The sequence below is a fragment of the Hyaena hyaena genome, unplaced genomic scaffold, assembly GCF_003009895.1.
Source record: "Hyaena hyaena isolate Hyena2069 unplaced genomic scaffold, ASM300989v1 scaffold_122, whole genome shotgun sequence".
Classification (NCBI taxonomy): Eukaryota; Metazoa; Chordata; class Mammalia; order Carnivora; family Hyaenidae; genus Hyaena; species Hyaena hyaena.
The window spans coordinates 2,408,390-2,429,781 of NW_024080754.1; the positions used below are offsets into that span (position 1 = coordinate 2,408,390).

A 21,392-nucleotide genomic window follows, 5' to 3' on the forward strand; every position below is an offset into this window, starting at 1 on the left:
GTTGAACAGGGCTCTGTGATGACTGTGGGTGCAAAATTATTGTGTTCACAGGGTTTTGTGTATACATTTTCAGAATGACAATCATTGGAATATTGGAGCAAGAATAATAGGATTGAAAATTGGTGAGTCACAGTTCACATTGTTTTGAATTCCTAAGAAAGAATTCAATAAATGTTAGTACTCTGCATTAGATATTTATTTTGTATTTATGTTAATTTTGAATTATTATAAATTCCAATCAGAAAAGGAGCAGAGAGTGTAATCTGTTTTTTATATGGATTTCTTAGGAAAAATGAACATCCAGAAAATAGTGTTTTAATTTCAGTGAAGTGTTTCCTTGGGACGTTGGGAATCCTATAATGTCTCTTGTGATTCAAAAAACTCTTGCAGAACAATATTTTGATGAGTTGAAATGTAAATGTAAATAAATAGAGAGCATATAGATTAACGTTTCTTTGACACACGTGTGAAAATATTGAGAGGAAAACATGTTTGGTACATATGGTCTGGACTTAGCAAAACAGAAACTACGGGCAAAAAGTCTCAAAGTAGTTCCTAAAACTCACAAAATTCACAATAAAAACGTTCCCCAATAAAAATGGTCAAAATTAATATAATTATTATAGTAGTAAGCCTGTATAATTTAGTTGTTTGCATTTTACAGGTTGGGTGTCATTAAATTAGATGTATACAGTAGTTTAAATAGTCCATACATATTTTGCCTCTAAAACTTCTTTGGACTTTATCTAAAATCTGATAATGGATCGGTAGCAATGTTAGTAAATATTTCTACACACACACATGCACACACTTACAAAGGGAGGGTCAGACTTTTGTTTAAAAGTCTTCTAGTTGCAATCTGAACTAATTTTTGGCAAGATACTACCCATGTGTTTTATATATATATATATATTCCTGATAGGACAGTCACACATATTGTGACATGTATTTTATGGATTCAGATGCTGTAGGGACAATACCAACATTACAATTGTTCAGAATTTGAAACGGCAAGAAAAACTTAATATCAGATACAAACTTGGCTGAAATTAAATAAGTGGGCTTAATTTCAAGCCCAAAGAGTATTTCAATTCTCTTATTTCCTAATACAAAATAGAGGAGGCAGATGGATACTATCACATAAGAACAATTTCAACCAGAATTGTCTTAACTGGAAGGTTAATGATCATAAATAAAATTTAACTTAAACAACCAAATGGAACTGAATGTCCTGCCAGAAAAATATATCTCAGGGTAATAAACTATAATATCTTTAGGAACGTTTCCAAGGAAATAATCACTTTAATTCTCTCAGCAGATAATATCTATATTATAATAAAGATTTCTTTTTACATGAAGGCCCAAATCTGTAACTGCTAATGAATTAGGATTTTTTTTGTACAGGTACATCCAGTAAATGTGCTCTTGTTTATATTTTTTATTATTGTTGTTTTGTGAAGTTAGCATTAAAGAGAAAAAAATTAGAAAATGGGCACATCACCAACCACATCATAAATCTAATTTACTTCAAGATAGAAGATTTGGATTCAGGATCTTCTTCAACATGAAGAATCTGTTCTTATAATTATTGCTAACTTTCCAAAACAAAAGCTATCATTCTGCTCACCATAGACTTTAGGTCAAACACATGTCAAAGAACAGTCATGACTAAATGCTGCTCATATTACAATCACTTGAGAAACTTGAAAAAAAAATACAGACTCCTGAGGACCAGCCCAGATGTACTAAATCAGAATCTCCAATGTTAGAGCTTGGGAAACTTTAATATAGACAGCTATTTTTGGAAGTAATGCCTTTAAGATATAGAAAGGAAGAACTCCTCCCACTACTTCTCATTAGAATCTTCTCTGATAACTGGAGATGGTTGGGATAGCAGTGGAAACAAGAAGCATCACATTATCATCACCAGGTGTGCACACCTGTCCAACAATGTCCTGTCCTGCCTGAATTTTACTTGGGACCATTCCACAGTCACTCTGCTTGGGAAAGATGGTGATGGGTAGGAACCATTCACAGAGAATGAAAGGAAAGCACTAATCTATACGGAGAATGAATTACATGCTAGATACTTATTACTTTGTACACAGTATGTAATTTAAACCACTCACCGCTCCCACTAGCAGAGTATTACCATTATTATTTACACTACACTGATAAGATACCAACTGAGAAGGGTGTCTGGGTGGCTCAGTCAGTTAAGTGTCTGACTTCGGCTCAGGTCGTGATCTTACGGTTTGGGAGTTCCAGCCCCGTGTCTAGCTCTGTGCTGACAGCTTGGAGCTGGAGCCTGCTTTGGATTCTGTGTCTCCTTCTCTCTTGGCCCCTCACCTTCTTGTGCTCTGCCTCTCTCTGTCTCTCAAAAATAAATAAATGTAAAAAAATATTTAAAATGATATCAACTGAGAAAAGAATGAGACATTCAAATTAGGTCACATGGCATGTAAGTAGCAGACCTGGGGTTAAAATTCAGCTCTGATTCTTTTGTAAATAACACGAGAGACAAAATCTTCTTGGTGTCTATTATTCTTTAACCCCCACACCATGAATACACTGGTATGATATAATGGAGCCACATTTCTCAGATCTAATGGGAGAGACAGGTATGTCTTTTCTGATAAATATGAAATTTGTGATTACCAGTTTGAGGAATCATCATTAAACCACAAGCCTAATTTCCATCTGACATAGTTTAACTTTTAGGAAGTGTCTGATCAGTATGTCAGCTGTCTGATTCCATTATTATGAATTTTTCATATTGGTTGAATCATTAAAACCCTAGGCCTAGATTTAGCGTCCTGTGTTTATCATTAGCTTCTGATTTATTTTGGGAAAGCAAGGTGCTTCGTTTATTCAAGAGAATCTACAAAAACAAATTTAAAGAAAATTTGATGGATATCTGTTAAGTCTATAAATCTAGGTGTGGCTTTCATTTCCTTCTTCTCAAAATATGATTCTTTGTGAGATGCCTTATAAAAAAAATACTCAGAAATGGAAGCAAATTACTGCACGTGAATGTCCAGCCAGGTAGAGGGCTAGAGGGTTCATTTCTATGCTTGGCCACTTGTGATGGCACCCATAGTAATCACCGTGACATTTCACAGGAGAGGAAAGTGTTTCTGCTCACACTAGCTCTCTACTTCTTTAAAAAGTAATCTCTACTCCCAATGTGGAGCTCAAATTCACAAAACCAAGAAAGAGTTGTGCATGCTGTCGCTACTGAGCCAGCCAGGGATGCCACCTCTCTACTTTTTTTATTCATGCATTCATTCAAAAGCATCCATTTTGTACCTATCCTGTGTTGGGTATTTTAAATTGAACAAATGGCTTCTAGGATGAGATTAGAGATTAATTTCCAGTGTCTAGACTAGACATGCTACAAAGTTGAAGAAAAAACGCAAGCAGGTCTTTCTCCCTAGTGACAGTACTTGGCATCTAATCATGGCTCTTGTCACACTTGGAGAATGAATAGGCGACTGCATTGCACGGACTCCTTTTGGAATCATGTTTTGTTTTTCTATTCACCCCATACACTTCTATACATTCCACTCGTCTTCACCAACTCTCAAAGAAGCAGCATATTACTTCCCCCTTTTGAATGAGTTCATTTCATGAGATGCCACTATGAAAAATATCCTTGAAGACATAGTAGTGGAGATCATGAAAAGAAAAAAAAAGAAAGAAAGAAAAGAAAAGTGTCTGAGAAGTCCTGGGCCCCTTCAGATGGTCACGAGGAACAGATATTGCGAAATACCTGAACATCCCGTCTTCCCATGGGGGAGGTGAGTGCATCATAAGATGCAGATGTGTTCTCAGTTGTTGCTTTGGGTTTTGACATGTGCACAGAACACACACGCACAAAACAGAATAAACCCAAATGTGCTTTTAGGGTGAAGACACCCGGCTTTTGGGAAGTTAGAAGATGGGCCATGTGATGCCTCAGAAAATGCCTAGAAGGAACTGTAACTCAGCACTAAATTGACTTCTAAAATCCCTTGATCTTAAACTCCAAATTAAGTTACCATTTCAGTTAGCATGCAAGTAATAATTACATGCCTAAGCTTTCCAAAACCCATAATCTTGGAAAGAAGCAGTCCCATGACCTGCAAATCTCTGAGTTAGCAGCTCTGGTTCACAGAAGAGAAAGCACGAAGAGAAAAGGAGGAAACGCCTACTGAGCACTTAAAGGCTCCAGGCACTACGCAAGGTAATTTAGTTGGGCCATCTGCTTCCGTATCAGTGTGAAGGGACAAAAGAGAAGGGGAGAGCAAATAATAGTTTAGTAGATAGCCGTCACATGAGCATTCTTTCTGATTAAAATAGAAGTAGTATGTGTTCTCTTCCTTTTAATGAGACTGATCTGTTCTACATGTGAATAATAACAGAAACCTGTATTTTACAGACTTCTTTGCAATAAGATTAATAAGTCTTTTGCTGGTACAAATAAACAGTTTTGTTACACTAAGTCTTCCGGTATAAAATTATTTCTAATTTAAATGTGAGCTTGCCTTAACTTTGGACCTCCATATTCTAAGATTTAATGCTTCTTCTTTTCATTGGGTACTGAAATATCTATGGTTTTAAGAATCTGAACTTTCTCTCCTCTTTTTTCCTCATTCATAAATTTTTTTTTTCAATATTTATTTACTTCTATTGAGAGATTGAGAGATAGAGTGAGCAGGGGAGGGGCAGAGAGAGAAGAAGACAGAGAATCCCAAGTAGGCTTTGCACTGTCAGCACAGAGCCTGATGCAGGGCTTGAACTCATGAACCTTGAGATCATGACCTGTGCTGAAATCAAGAGTCAGTCAGTCACTTAACCATGTCACCCAACTGAGGCAACCAGCTGCCTCTCATTCATAAATTTCTAATACATGGAATGATCTGTCATCAGGTCCATTACCAGAAACTTATACCTGAGATGATGCTCTCAAGGGAGACTTGGTATGAAGATACCTACATAGCTTATTGAGATGATTCATTTTATGTGTCAACTCTGCCTTTCTTAATCCCAACAATATTGTATTTTATTCAAACATTATTAAGGGTGTATTTGGATGAGATTAACATTTAATTCAATGGACTTTGAGTAAGACAGATTGTTTTCCATTATGTGGGTGGGCATCATCCTATCAGTTGAAGGCCTGAATAGACCAAAGAGACCATCAGCCTTCGAGCAGAAAATTTTACAGTAGACGTTTTGTGGACTCGAACTAAAATATTGGCTCTGCTGGGTCTCCAGTCTGCCTGCTCACCCTACAGATTTTGTACTTGCCAGTCTTCATAATCACATGAGCGAATTTCTTATAATAAATATATATATACATATATTTGTGTATGTATATTATATATACACAATATTTGTATATTTGTATATATGTACCCACATACATATATACATATAGATCCTCTTCATTCTATTTCTTTGGAGAACCCAAATATACCTATCATACTCAGTTTATACACCACAGAGATGTAATCACCACATTTTTTGATAATTGACCAGTGTTGTCACCTGTGAATTTCAGTGGGCTAAAATTCCCATACCAAGTCTGGCAAATATAAGATCTTTGAAAATGAAATAGTTTGGCTACATAAACATGAAGCTTTGGATACATATATGATGCAAGCATAAACTGTCACTGTCTAATGTATTCTTAACACAGAGAAAATGTTACAAAAACGATTTCAAAAGATTCTATTAATTACTAAGGAACAGCAGAAGTTGCCATGGTTCTGAGCTGGCAAAGTAGGCAGTGGAGGGCATGCATGATTGTGGACGGGCTTTTGGGACCACGTATTTAGAAGGACTGTCACTAATGGAGATGGAAAGCATAGTTGCAGGGATGGTGAAATGAAGAAATGAAGCTGGAACTTTCTTGTAAGGACAAAGGTGGGGAAAGCAGGAGAAAATTAGCAGCAACTTAGGGGCAGTGAAGCCACCAGAGTCAATGAGATTGATGCAGAATAAATAAATGTAGAGTAGGAGAAGCTGAACGTTAATGCTTGAGGGAGTACTCCAATCCAGCAGTAAGCAAAGGAAGAGAAACTAATGAAGGAAACAAAATAAGGCCCACCAAAATAAATGTGGGCATTTATTTTGTGCCCAGGACCTAGAAAGTGTTTTTCATTTGTCCAGTATGTTTCTGAAGTAAATATAAACAACTGGCATTGCCTTTCTGAATCCGACTTTTAACTCCATCAATTTCATTTGGTCAAAGCAGTATATGAACCAATCTCAGCAGAAATTATATTGTAGGTTCCAATAAAATAGGATTTTCTTGGGTGACATCTAAGAAATAGAATCTAAGATGAGGTTTACCTATGGATATAAAGCAATAATTATAAAGACTATTTACAATAAAACCAGCAATGGTGAATTGAGTATGATAGTAATAACTTCATTATATATTACCTTTTGTTTGGAAAATTAATTTTAGCTGACAAACAATTTACCTGAATTGTGAGAGTAGAAACACTCCCGCATAAAGAGTCTATACTTGCTCTGTCTACCTAACAATGATGATCACAGCTTTTATGGCTTGATGCTCTAAGATGACAGACATGCCAAGAGAGTTAAAGGAGTTAATCCATATAAAGCTCTTAGAAAAATACCTGACACATAATACAGAAGAGATTCTCAATGTGCGTTTGTTGTGACTGTGCATACTGTTACCCTTTTCCTTCTTCTCACTCTACTGCCTAGAAGCCAGTGGGCATTTATAACTCCTTCCTGTTGCTTGTCCATTGATTCTAGAAATTTTCCACTGCCAGTGCCTCTCTGATCCATTGTGTCACCAATCCCACCATCCTGGTTTGGTCTTTTCTGGCCTCTTGCAATCATCACCTGACTTTCCACCATACCTCCAGGTTCTCCTTCTCTAAGATAACACACATACAATGACTGACGTTTGACCTTTCTAAAACGGTTTTGAAAATGTCATCTTCCTCCCTAAAAACTTGCACCGTTTTCCACTTTCTGAATTAAGGTCACACTGTGGATTAGCATTCAAGATATTCTACTATCAGGAACAAAACTATCAAGCTTACCATCATCTAGCTTCTAGACTAACTGGGTTATTACTTGTTCTTTAAACACAATTTGAACACATGCACCTCTCAGGATTAGGGAAGTGATCAGATTCTCTCAGAAGAGTCTCCACTATATCATGACACATCACCTTCAAAAACTTGCTGATTGCCCAAGGAACTACCTTCCTCCATCATCTGCCTTGGTCTATGTGCTTCATATAACATGTGTCTTCTGTTTCTTTATATTGAAGATGTCTACATGTCTTCTTTATGTCAATATTATAATCATTTTTATATGCATATTGTCCTCAAAAATGTATGTTGATATAACTAAGGAATGGATGAAGAATACATTTTAAGCTCACAAAATAATTCTACAATGAAATATTCCTTTTTTTAAAAAAATACTGCCAAAATTGCTAGATAAGCAAGGTAGAAAAGAGTTAATTACAGGGATATTTTATATGCATATTATCAAATAGAAGAATGTTTTCAGCTAATGGCCTATTTGATATCTATTTAGTATAAATTGAGCCATAGTAAATTTAAGAAAATTAGATACCAATTATTGTCACTCTTTATCAAATTTATGTGGAGAAAATGCACATGAGGCACGGGAGTCTATCCTGTCTATTACAGGGGAGGCAAGAAACAAATTCTGTTCTTGTGAAAGACTTAATGAGGGAAAAAACAGAGGATGGAAAGCCTTAATCTGACCTTCAAACAAAAAAGTCCTTTGAAAATAATGAAGTGAGTGATTTCCTTCCCTCTCTTGGCAATGCCATTTCAATCTCTAAGAATTTCCTATCCACTTCTTGACCCTTCAGATGAGGTCATCACTAAAGGAAATGTCTTATTTCAAGAGTAACTGCCGACTTTAGAAATTTTAGAGAGTCTCAGAGTATAGACCCTGTTAGATCCTGTTCTGAAGGGGAAGAGTAAGCAAGAGTTATTTGTGAATGAAATCATTTGCCGGTGAATTTCAAAGCCCTTGGCTATTTCATGAACATATAGCTGTGCTGTGTTCAGCTGGACTGTATATAACTCTAACATTCCAAAATATTTCCTAATTGCTTATGTCCAGAAATAATTTTAGTGATTTAAGATTGTCACACATTGATAAGGTTATATTTGTTTTAAAAACTTAAAATTATAAAAACAAAATAAAAGTTGAGCTAAAAAAACCTTTTTGTCAAATAAAAGGATTCAAGAAATTAAAAAAAGATATTAATTGTCGATAATAAAATACTTTATTTTAAACTTTAAAAATCATATATTTATCTTAAAATAATTTACAGTGATCATATAATAGTAGCTATAGTGTTAAATTTTCCTGTTAGTTACTCTACCTTTTAAATGTTTGCATCAGGTTTTTTTTATCCAAGACATAAAGACAGAAACATATTTGCTTTATAAAACATAGCAAATTAGTTAAGTGTATGAAAAAATATTTAGACATAAGATACTCCTGTCATGAAAATAATAGTTGCAAAGGTTTTAAATCAAGAAATTGAATTGAGGAAATAATTATTTTTTAACTGTATCAACTTTGTTTGTCCTGATAAACTAGGTCTATTACAACATTTTTGTTACATCATTAAAATACCTTAAAATAACATATAATGGATGGAGCCACGATCAAGGTCAAGGCTGCTCAGAAGTAGACCCTGAGTCTGGGATTTGAGAGCAAGTGATTTAATAAGGAAGCTCTCCCAGGAGAAACTAAATGAAGTGTAGGAAGCAGGATAGGAAAGAAACAATAGATTTTGTCCTTGGTTTTTAAGAAATGTAAGTGGCCATTTTAGTAAAATCATCAAAATATTTATTTATGATTTAACAGTGGTCCTTTGCAAAAAATGCAATTTGTAAGAACACTAAATTAACTCTTGTAAACATTTGCATGCTGTTTTCCATTCTCTATGTTTTTCCAGGCAAAATTTAGCTAAACACTACCCAGAAGGCTTTCCAAGTCCTATCAAGAACAATTACTATATTTGTGAAATATATACTTTATAATTTGATAAGTGGTTTTTTTTTTCAGTGTATTCTCCCTAATATACCATTATTCATATATTATAATATTTAAGAATGGCATCCTTTTCAAAATAGGCTTGGGGATAGATAAGCTTGGTTTAGCTCATATGAGTAATTAAATGGAAATCTTTGAAGTGTCATTGTTACTAGATTCCAATGAACAAACTATCCAATATAATGACTTTGTCTGCTAGTATACTTCCATTTCCCCCTTTATTAATATCGCAGAGTGACTAAGAATAGATTACAGTTTAAATATGAGATGTTTGTGGGAAAACTTCATGCGTAGCCACCTAACCACCTCTCTGTGCCCCTTATCTGCCACCTGACTCTGTAATAAAGACGAGCTACCAAAGCTTTAATAGTCTCTTGAGAAATAAGCAATAGATGAATAAGGTTAATTTGATGAAATCCAAGAGATTCATCTCCTTGCCTTGATAAAGAGTTTAAAGGATGAATATGAATGAATAGGATTGCCTCCTCCTGTGGTTCTCATATGGTATGTACGCTCAGTAAATGTTTGTTCCCTCTTGGGGCATGTTTTTCGCCTTTTGGGTTTTTTTGCCTTTGAGATTGAGAAACCAGATGAGGTGAAAACGTCAAGTTCCCTAAAGGAGACTATTTTTTTCTTAAATGTATGAATGTAAGCCTCATACAAGGAGCTAAAACTGTAACTTAGGCTGAGTTGTAAAAAGTTGTGCTGTTCTGTTCTAAAGAGAAATTGTTAATATAAATATAAATCCAAAATATTCAAGAGCTGTTTAGGAGTATTCCAAGAAAAAGAATTTTCCCAAAGTAATGAGGGGCAGCCTTCCATGCAGAGCGCTGTGAACAGCACAAAACAGGGGGTCAGAAGTGGTAAATGTGGAGAGCATTCTGGGGTCACTGAGACAAAAGCATGAAGAGGCAGACAAAACTTGGGCTTTGAAAGTGCAAGCAGAATCTTCAAAAAATTTGGTACAAAATAAAATAATAATAATAATAATAATAATAATGGTGGCATACATGAATTTCTATATTTTTCAAATAACACAAACAAGGTGTTTTTTCCTGAAGTATTAATTTTAGTTCAGGATTTAAGAGTGAGAGTGGAGGGGTAGGAAAACCATGATGTTCATCTGAAAATAAACAGATACATTGAGGAGTGGAATGAGAAATTCAAAAGTGAGGATTAAGCTTCAGGTATTTGTAGCAGGCTGCATAACTTTTCACCCTGTCCTTCATTCTCTAGAAATAACCAACTATTCTTCTCTGCTTTTATATTGTGATGGAAAACTTGAAGAAACATTTATCCATGCCAAGCTTCCTGAATATACTAATACTTGATCTGATTACCACAACAATTACAAAAAGTAAGTGAATCTGTGTCTCTATTTGACAAATAAAAAAAAATTTAAGGTTTACAGGGCCAAAATGGTTTTCCCAGGATTATATAACCAACAAATTACTGAGTGGAGACTCGACCAAACTAAACTTTGCTTTTCCCAAAATGCTTTACTATATTAAGTAAATACACTTTTAGACAAGAGTAACAAGTTATTTGAGCCTTTAAAATAGTGGAGGACAACAATCACACACACACATACACACACACACACACACACACACACACCATGACAAAGGGAGGAGGCACATTTGGACCTTTGAAATTGTCTTAATAAGGGTCTAGACTATTGTAGAATTAGATCTCCTTACTAAAACAAGGTTAAATTAATCTTAGGAATTTTGCTTTCTTTAATAATGAATTGACTATTATTAATTGTTTTTAATGTATATGTGATTACATCACATGGTTACTTCCAAAGATAAATCATGACAGTGAGAATATGTAGAGAGACAAATAACCCCACATCTTTAAGCTTTAGTATATTTTTAAATATACAGAGCTTCCAATTTATTTTGATATAATTGGTGGTGAAAGTAATGCCATCAAGCATTAGTAGAGGATTTTAACTAGAATCATGTGCTACATAAAGCTGTTGGACAGAGTTTAAAGGATCAGAGTGTTGAAGGATCTAAAAAAAATGGCAAATGCTTAGTTGATTTTGTAAGAGATTTTAAATTAAAGCAGCAAACTCTTTAAAGCATCACACAATGGGTAGAATGAAAATGAAAGCTAATTAACCTCAATTCTTTTTTAGTTGCACAGCTTTGTAATAATCTTCCATGGAGTTCATGACCAGAGGATTACTAGACCTTGAGAAGTATTTGGAGAAGGGGTCAAGGTGGGAACCATGGCAGCTATGTGAAACTCAACTGGCCTGTTTGGGCATGCCTGGGCCAGATACCCACTTTTGATACAGATTTAAAAGTAGGTATAAAATAAGGTACTGTACTTACTATCTACCTTGCAAAGACGTATTTGTATGAATACATGCATACATGTGTATGTTATAAGAATGTGAAGTAATCATAATAGAAGATAGTTTGAGAGCACATTTTAGAAGGCTTAAAACATTCACAGCATTTACCCCAGTATTTTCATTCCTACCAATTTATTTTAAAGGCATTGCCAGAAAGGAATGTATTTATTAATACTGTTGATTGCAGTATTATTTAAATAGCAAAATATTCCAATAATCTTAATTTTTAATACTAGAAAAAGAGTGAAATAAATAATGCAATATTCATAAAATAGAACATGTGCAGACATAAAAATTCATGCAGAAGAATATTTAATGACATGGGGGTGGAATAGCAACAGGATGTTTACAAATAATCACATGTATCAATGTATAATATATAAGTATGTTCATATAATTTATATGCACAATATATATGTCTTTATGGAAAGACTAATAAGAAAAACACTAAAACATTTAGGTCATATTATTTAAATGGTGGAGTTATATGTGCTTTTTAAATTTATGCTATTAGAATTTTGCCATTTCTTCAAATAACATCCTTTATCTATTATACTAAAAATATGGTTTCTAATTATCAACATTTGCAGAAGACAGAGTCATGTTCTAACTGAATTCAAAGTATTATAAACATAAGAAATACATTTTTAATGCAGCCAATATTCAGCCCCTAAAGTTTATCAACTGAAGGAAATTAGCAAGTTCATTACATTACCTTATGCTGCAAAGTAAATAAGCCTGCATTGCTTTTCTTACTGTGCTTTTATTAAAATAGTTTCTTTGATGTTCTTATTTAATATATTAATATCCTTTTAATAAAGTTGTGTATCTACCAGCACATTTTCATTTACTGGCACATGATATTTCTATCTCTAAAGCTGAAATGAACTTGAAGGCTGAGACTTGCACAGACAAGTAATTTGAGTTCCACATAGTGGCTCCAACCTCCCAATCCCTATCACTCTTTTGGAACCATTTCCATTGGCAGTGTATGATTGTGCACATTTACCAGATCTTCTCCAACACCAGAAATTATCTTTGGTAATATTTTTCACATTATAAAATATACTTATTGAGATAATTTTGAAAAATACAAATGCATTTAAAATTTTTTTTAATTTGAGAGAGAAAGGGAATGAGAGAGAGAGAGAAAATCTTAAACAGGCCCCACACTCCACAGAGAGGCCAACGAGAAGCTCAATCCCAAAACCCTGGAATCACTACGTAAACCTGAATCAGGAGTCAGATGCTGAACTGACGGAGCCACCCAGGCATTCCACAAGTGCTTTTTAAAAAGATAAATATCCTACCTTTGAGACATAAATCTTCCTATTATTTTATAGAAAAAAAGCATCTTAGAGAAAGAAACCCAAAATGTTGACAACTTTAGACTTAATTTAAGAAACTGAAAGGAAGATAAGGCAAAGAGAGAATTAGAAACAGAGACAGAGTGATGAGCAGAGAGAGATGGAGAGAGAAAAAAGGAGGAGGGAAGCGAGAGAGAGAGAGAGAGAGAAAGAGGGGGAGCAGAGAGGAGAGGAGACAGAGGCCTCTTTGGTTGGCTGACAATTTATTGAACAACCTATCCTGAGAGTCCAAAATATACTCAATTGGATACGTAGCATAACAGACAGACTATAATACCCAGTAGAACACAGTATCCAGCACACTCTGACTCTATGACTCTGTCTGGTGGTTTTATGAGCCCTTGGAGAGGGAGGACCAAGGGGAGCGGAAACCCCTGTTCATGACTGTTTTCCAGCAATTTATGAGTGAAGGAAGTGAGGCCAGTGCCAAAGACAAACTGGGTCTTTGTTTTCTGTGCTCTGACATTCGTTTGAGAGCTAAGTCTACGTTAAGGAGCAGGGACTTCTTTGGGAATGGTGACATTGATCTCCTTCTACTTTTAAAATTTCTCATTGTAGTAAGTGGCTTCCTTCAACCTATCCTCATCCAACATCAACTATATTTTAAAATATATGTTATTAGTTTTGCAACTCATTAATGTAAACATATATCAAAATATAAGGTGTTTACTCCTGTACTTTATGGCATAGTGATGCTAAAATGACCACTAACATGTATTTTATTGTCCTAAATCAAGTTTAGGTCAGTGGAAAATATCAAGGTGGGTAAAAAATCTTATACTATTAGGGAAAATAGTTATAGATAGAGAGTATACAAGTAAGGCAATATATTTGTTGGTTATCTGAACAACATTGTTTATGTATCATTATAAATACATTTATATGTTTATCAGTGCCTTCTAATGATATTTGCATTGTGGCTATGCATATGAAATAAAAGTCAAGGTGTTGTGTTAAATAGAATATATGAGTTTAAAATTTGATTAAATCTTAGTGGACTTTGAGGTTTTAAATCATGTATTATATTTATTTTATTTTATTTATTTTAAAGTTTATTTATTTGAGAAAAAGAGTTAGACACAGAGTAAGTGGGGGAAAGGTAGAGTGAGAGAGAAAGTCTTAAGGAGGCTCCACAGTCAGCAGAGCCCAACTTGGGGCTGGATCCCACAAACCACAAGATTATGACCAGAGCTGACATCAAGAGTTGGAGGCTAAACCAACTGAGCCAGCCAGGCACTCCTGAAGTTTGAACGCTTTGAAACTGAAGTTTCACTAAGGCTTGGTTCAGGACCAAATACTGGTCAAAAAACAAAACTGACATTGTGTTTTGGTCATTTAAACTTGACTCTTAAAAGTAATGTTATGAGAGATTAACACAAAAGCACAAGTTGAAAAATAAATCACTTTATCGTTTTGAGAAAAGAAAATGAACATGCAAAAATTTTTTTGTACTTGATGGAAACCTAAAGTTTAAATGCTTTGTTCATCCTCAGGCACCTGGGTGGCTCAGTCTGTTAAGTAACCAACTCTTGATTTTGGCTCAGGTCATGATCTTACAGAGAGAGAGAGCACAAGTGGGAGAGAGGCAGAGACAGAGGGAGATAAAGAATGCCAAGCAGGCTCAGTGCTGTCAGCACAGAGCCCAATATGGGACTTGATCTCACAACTGTAAGATACTGATCTGAGCTGAACTGAAGGGTTGGGGGCGCTTAACTGACTGAGCCAGCCAGGTGCCCCTAGAGTATTTTCCACAGATTTGCACTATGTAAAAAGAATATTCAGATACTTTGCTTAGCCTCATTGTATTCCAAATTACTGCTTACTGAAAACAGTAAGGTTTCTAAATATACCAAGTCCTATAGATAAGTAGTCTTTAAACAGGGACATGTGTGTATCTACCCCACTGTCTAATGGCCATGTTGTGTGGATTATGTGAAAAGGACCAATATCCAGACCTCCGACGTTTGCAGGACTTCTTTCCAAATGCACCTGTTCTGTAGGTTCATGTCCTCCTTTCCCAACCCCCTTTCACAAGGATCCTTCTCCTGTTTATGATAGAAAGACATTCTTCCCACCTATTCTGCTTCTAACTGCAGTCCTAGAGAGTGCAAACTCTGACTTTGGTCAGCCAAAGGGACCCTACACAAGGTTGGTGCAAGTATCGAGAAAGCAAATGGCTGAGATAATATATATATAAAGCTCAACTAGCTTTCAAGTCTTTGTGAAAAAATATTGAAAAATTGAAAAAATGTATTTTATAGCTGACTTTATGGGTTTTGGCAGGCAACTCTTAATAAGATTAAATAATTATATGGCTTTTCTATAATATACTCTTCTTCTTCTTCCCATTAATTTATTTATATGAATAATGTTAATTGTTTGCAACTCTAAAAATTTAAAAGAGGAATGGAATTGATACTGATCCTGCTTCTGATTATAGCAGTAAGTAATATTTACTTAAACTATGAATAAACTTAAAGAGCATAACACTGGTAACTTCATTAAAAGACAATTTTTCACAATTCTTACTTTTGTATTAAGTTTGTATATAATGGATTTTAATTTACTAAGAATGTAATAAATTTAACCTTTTTGTTTTACTGTTAAGTTTATTTATTTATTTTTTTTGAGAGAGCAAGTGAGCAGGGGAGAGACAGAGACAGCTGGAGAGAGAATCTCAAGCAAGCTACACACTCTCAGGTTGGAGCCCTTTGCGGGCCTCAATCTCAGGAACCTGAGCCAAGATCAAGAGTCAGACACTCAACTGACTGAGTCACCCAGGGACCCCGATGTAGGCTCTTTGGATTTACTACATGCCACTAGATAATCTAATAATAATAAAATCCAAAAGAAATTTTAGAAAATAAATAAATAATTACTATTTACTTATATTCCTATATTTGTTACAGAAAATAATAAAGTGTTTAACAAACTAACTCCAAGCATTAGGATATGTCCCTTATGGGAGTGAAATGGAATTATGTGCTCCAAGAGAAAAAAGGATTGCTAGCTGCTAGGGAAAGAAGTATTCATGCATATTTTTGTACTGATGATGGTGAGGATTATATTTTGTATTAATGATGGTGAGGAAAATATAAAGTGCCATTATATTTTTATCCCATACAATACCATTTTAAAACCATGATCACTTTATTTCCAAATGTCTATATTGACAATATGCCAAAAGTTACACACCACTTATAACTATTATGATAAAAAAAAATCTAGATGTCAAACAAAATTTATGAGTTCCTATTTTTCAAAATTCTTTACCTTTAAGGCAATTGAGAAAAAAATGTACAGCAGTGTCTTGAAGCCCTTGTATATCACTGTAACCTCCAGGTTGGTGAGCCCATATGAAGGGCTTTTGCATATTCAGATTGGTGGTTCCACATCTTAGCTGAGTGGTAGAGTGGAGTTATCATTTAATTCTTGAGTGTTGGATGAACATAGTGTCAGACTTAAGAAGAGTGTTGAGGGTGAAGATGAACTTGTCCTCAGAAAATCTAAACATTGCAGTCAATATCTACAGAAAAGTTTAGGTAGTCTTCTTTATTCCTTTGTGTCTTTGGTCTTCATTTGTAGAATAAGATACACCAGAAGCGCCTGCCTCATTGTACCTGGATGTCATCAGCAGCCAGACAGTGTAGAGTCTAATGGATCATGTTAAAGATTTCAGGTTTTATTCTAAAGAATGATTAACCTAAATAGAATACAATTATATTTGCCATCTTTAAAGGATCAGCCTATATGATTGAAGAGCTTGGCAGAAGTAGAAATGTTAGTTAAGGGAAGGCCAATTAGGAGTCTGTCACATCAATACAAGTGAAGGATTTATTGTTCACGCCAGGATGAGGGCAAAAGAACTGGAGGTGAATAAATAGATTCAAGAGAAATTGACAAGTAAAAATACCAGAAGTGATTGATGCGTACAAATGAGAATGATGTATGGGCATCCAGATTTCTGACTTCCATAGTTGGATGGATGGTTGTGCCATATAACAAGGGGGGTGCTGGAGGAGAATCGAGTTTAACAGTGAAGATAATGCTTATTATTTTGGATGTGTTTATTTGAACCAGGCACTGGAACACGGAAATATATGTGAAACAGCAACTGGCTGTCCAACTCCAGAGCTCGGACAAGATGTCCTGATGCTATATATCCAAATGGGAAAGTCATTTTTCATAGGATGCTCTGATGGTTTTTTCTTTTTCTGAAGTAAGAATCAAAGCCATCTGCATGGTGGAGTATGAAGGGAAAGAGCCTGAGGTGGGGAGTCTGAGGAAAGTAGAGAAGTTCAGAACTGGTTATTATGTCATGCAGGCAAACATATTATCAATGGTAACTGTGCTAAGAGTAATTGGTAATCCTCAACTTCCAGTCAGAGGAAGGCTATAAACCGAAGTATTTTAATGGAGGTTGGCATCCATTCTTGGGAACATAGAGGGCTCACATTAATAACTAGTATGGCAGTTTTGAGATTTTTAGGAGGCCTCCTTGGTTGAGTTTCCAGTTAAAACATTGGAAAATTTCCTTATTATTAGATGAAGCTGACTAATACAAGATAGAGGTTTATACTTGAATACTCTCAATATGGGTTGATATCTGAATTGTGTTCCCCATCCCCCACAAAAACAAATAATAAACTTTGTGTTTGTAAGTGAAAACAAGCTTGAATTCCTGAAATTAAGATGAACAAACAAAAAATATAATAATATCTGGGAAACTGATATATATGTGTGGGATGTGATAGGAATTTGAGGTTGTAGAGAGGGTGTCAGCAGTCTGGATGAAGACGCTTGCTTACAATCATAGTCATTGGAAGAAAGATTGGACAAGAGCTATTCCCATCTCCTGATGTCGCCTTAAGAGAATGATTGTCCTCCTATATTATGGAAATCTCAGCAAGAGGTCAGACTGCCAAATGTGGCTGAGTAAAATCAGGACATTATAAGGACATTAATGTAAGGAGCTGATGATATAAGCCATACTACACTGTCTTCCCTTTTGTGATTTGTCTTCTCTATCCACCTCACTCTGTGAGTCTTGAGAGTAATGTAAAAAGCAAAGAGACTTCCTTCTCTCTCAAGGCAGTCCCAAGAAACTGACTGAAGACTCTGATTTCTGTAAGTGGGAGTGCTCTCTAGAACACACGTAGAAAAGAACAAGTGAGACAGAAATAGGTAGAGAAATAAAATGAACTACACTGCACCTGCTTCAATACAGGGAATTCTAAAGCTGGGGTGGCCCTTCAGAGATATCTCTACTTGAGACCAGAGAGCAGGCCTTTGGACACTGCAATGACCCTGTCATAGGTGTCAATCACTGGGGACAAGGGGAAGCAGTAGGGCAGCTCCCTTGGCATGAGAGCAGCTTCTGGAAGGGGACACAGGCAGCACTATTAGAAAAGCTGGGAAAATAAGTGCAGCAAAACTGAAGGGAACATGAGCAGCATCCCATAACAGCAGCTACACTTCCTTCCAAGTCACTCCTTTCAAAGAATTTCAAGATAACTATTTGGCCAGAATAGCTGCCTTTAGGGATGCCAATTAGGGTTAGGCTTTTTATCTTCTCCAATACACAGTAACAGACCAGGTAGCTAATGCCCCCATGACATGAAATGAAACAGACTGATGGCCAACAAGCTATTTCTGTAAACGGGCAGAGAGTAAACATTTTAGACCTTGCAGGCCACATAATTTTGCAGTGCATGAAATCTGCCACAGACAGCAGACACACAAATAGGGGCTGTTGTGTTCCAATAAAAATTTATTCATACATACTGATGGTAGCCCAGTTTTGGTCTATGACCTATACTTTTCCATCTTCTGAGTGAAAAACTTGAAACAGAAAATTACTATATATGACTTAAATAAGAGTATAAGTAAAGATAGATAATTCCTGGAATTAAAGGAAGAAAGACTTCTGGTTGAAAGTCATCAAAGATTGACAAAGAGGTAGGTAGAAAAAGCCCATACTTAGACACATCAAAGAATTTAAGAACATAAATTAAAAAGGGGAAAATTTACAGCTTTCAAAAATAATAAACTACCAATAAAGGTACAAGCATCAGATAGCTAAGATAATGCTTAAAAGAAATCAAAATGTATAAAGTCAACAATGAGATATTTTTCATATGTTGAAGGAAAAGAATGTTGAATATAAATATTACGTGCAACCAAATTGTCACATAAATGTCAGTAAAATAAAAATGAGCTAAATGTTTAAACTCAAAAAGAAAGGTTTAAAACCAGCAAAGAAAGGTAAGAGTTTCTAAAAACAGAAAGGAAAATAGTAAGGAAAAGATAGAAATCATAAATGCAATAACAAATGACAAAAGAGATAAACCAAAATATTTTTTAATTAATACAATATATTAAAAACCTAAGGAAAAATAGAGGCAAACATGCTAGTAAAAATATAGAATGAAAGAGGTGATTTAGAAAACAATAGACATTTTAAAATATAATATAAGGGCATCATATTGAGCAATTCACTAATATATTTGAAAGTCTAGAATAAATAAATACACTTCTAGATTATAAAAATAAAATATGGTACCAAAAGATTGAAAACTTTAATGAGAAAATATATTAAGAAATTTTAAATGCTAATTAGGAAACAAATTTCCATTATTTTCAGTGCTAGACTTAGATGGTTTTACTCTTGAGTTCTACAGAAATTCAAACAATAATTAACACTTATACAAATCATAAATTCTGTCCAGCTTTATATTTTCAATGATGATTATGCATATGTTTGGACAACTTAAAAAATGAGATATAGGAAAATATTCATTTTAGAATGTTTAAGAAAATGTAAATGCAAAAATTCCAAATGGAGCATTTGATAATTGAATCTGTTTGCCTATATTTAAGAAAATCAAGCAAAAGTAAAATGTATCCTAATAATACAAAAACTGATCAACACTATAATATTCTACTAATGCAATATACTAATCTATAGCAAGCATTCCATATAATAGAAAAAAATTAAGAATATGAAAAACAAATAAACAAGCATTCCCCAATCACTGGTTACTCTTTAACAGAAAATATAATATGGTTAATGTAATAAAGAAAGTACAGAGGGGAATAAAAGAAGCACAATGCTCATAAAAATTGTGACTTTGGCAGAAGATATTTTCATCTACATCGAAAGCCAACAGAATCTACAGACAGACCATTTAAAACAAAGAAGAGAATTCAACAAAATGGTTTAATTCAAGATAAATTCACAAAAAATAAAAGTATCATTTTTATAGTAGGCACGTCTGTAAAATATCAAATGTGACTGAATTTTATTATTATTGTTCATATCAAACATCTTGGAAAAGGTAATGTTTCCTGGGTTCCATGGTTTTCAAATTAGTAAATTTTTCTGATTAAAAGGTCAATGTGTTGTTGCCATTTACAAAGAATTCTATTACAGTGTATGGAAATGCATATTGTTTTAATATTTACTTATTATAATATTTATTTATAATTGAATTGTCAGTTCAAAAGTTTTGAAATTAGCAAGAAATGCACTAGCTAGAAGTCAAAAGGGTTGTTGTTAGATTTATCTTTATTATTTTTACTCAAGTATACAAGACAAAGCTGTTGCAAAAGTAAGAAAAGGATAATGTCAACCAGGGCAAAGACAGAGTGAACAGATATATAACATGTTAAAACTCCCTTCAGTCTACTCTGCAGTTCCTTATTTATAATAAAAGTAGTTGCTTTTTCCTCACAGAGTCTCTCTCCAATTTAACCCTAAATGTCTATGTACCTCTTCTGTGTTTTTATCTTTATCATCCAATTGCTTCCTGGCTTTTTGGCTAAGATCAAGTGTAGTATCTGTTTTTATCAGTTTAATATTTTTGTCATCCAAACAGTGTAAAATAATAAAGCTAAACCCTTATTTATAATAATTTTCCTGCTATCGTTCACAAGGTTATATGAAGGATCATCTGAAGGACCTTTAACTAAGCATAAATCTTCATAGTGAGTGGGCCAGTTGTTGCACTTGAAATTATAAGTTGGCTCATTGATTTCCTTGACAGAAAACTAGGAGAAAGGAAAATGTGAGATTTTTAAAGAATGGAATTGCATCAAAATTCCTGATATTTGAAAGAATATACTCCAATGCTGTTGTAGGCAAATACCAATACAATGGCTTTTCAGTAGTTGACTGACAATAGACAGAATTCTTCTAGAAGGGACTATTATTTGGCTTCAAGTTTTTATAATTTTTCTCATTGGATAATCATATTGTATTCACCCTTCCCAAAGGATTTCCCATTTTAAGACCCAATATTCCATACCAAGAAGTACACAGATGTACGAGCATGCAAAGTTAAAAGGTTAAAAGTAAAAAGTACAGAATCTGGTACAGCTGGGGATAATTAGTAAAAAAACAAGTTTTTGCCAAAAATAAAAGGAAATTGGGTAGACAGACTTTTCTTTAGCCAGGCTTTGGGAGATCCATGGAAAGAGAATATATTTACAACCCCATCTCTTTTCTTCCATCCCATGGAATCTAGCAAAAGAAATTCCATTGTATAAAACATCTTAACATCACCGATGACACTGATAAT

At 34.6% G+C, this 21,392-nt stretch overlaps 1 pseudogene; it reads left to right on the forward strand.

Annotated features, from left to right (window-relative positions):
• The first annotated feature begins 20,613 nt into the window (after window positions 1–20,613).
• LOC120235145 lies at window positions 20,614–20,716 on the forward strand (annotated as a pseudogene).
• The last annotated feature ends 676 nt before the right edge of the window (window positions 20,717–21,392 follow it).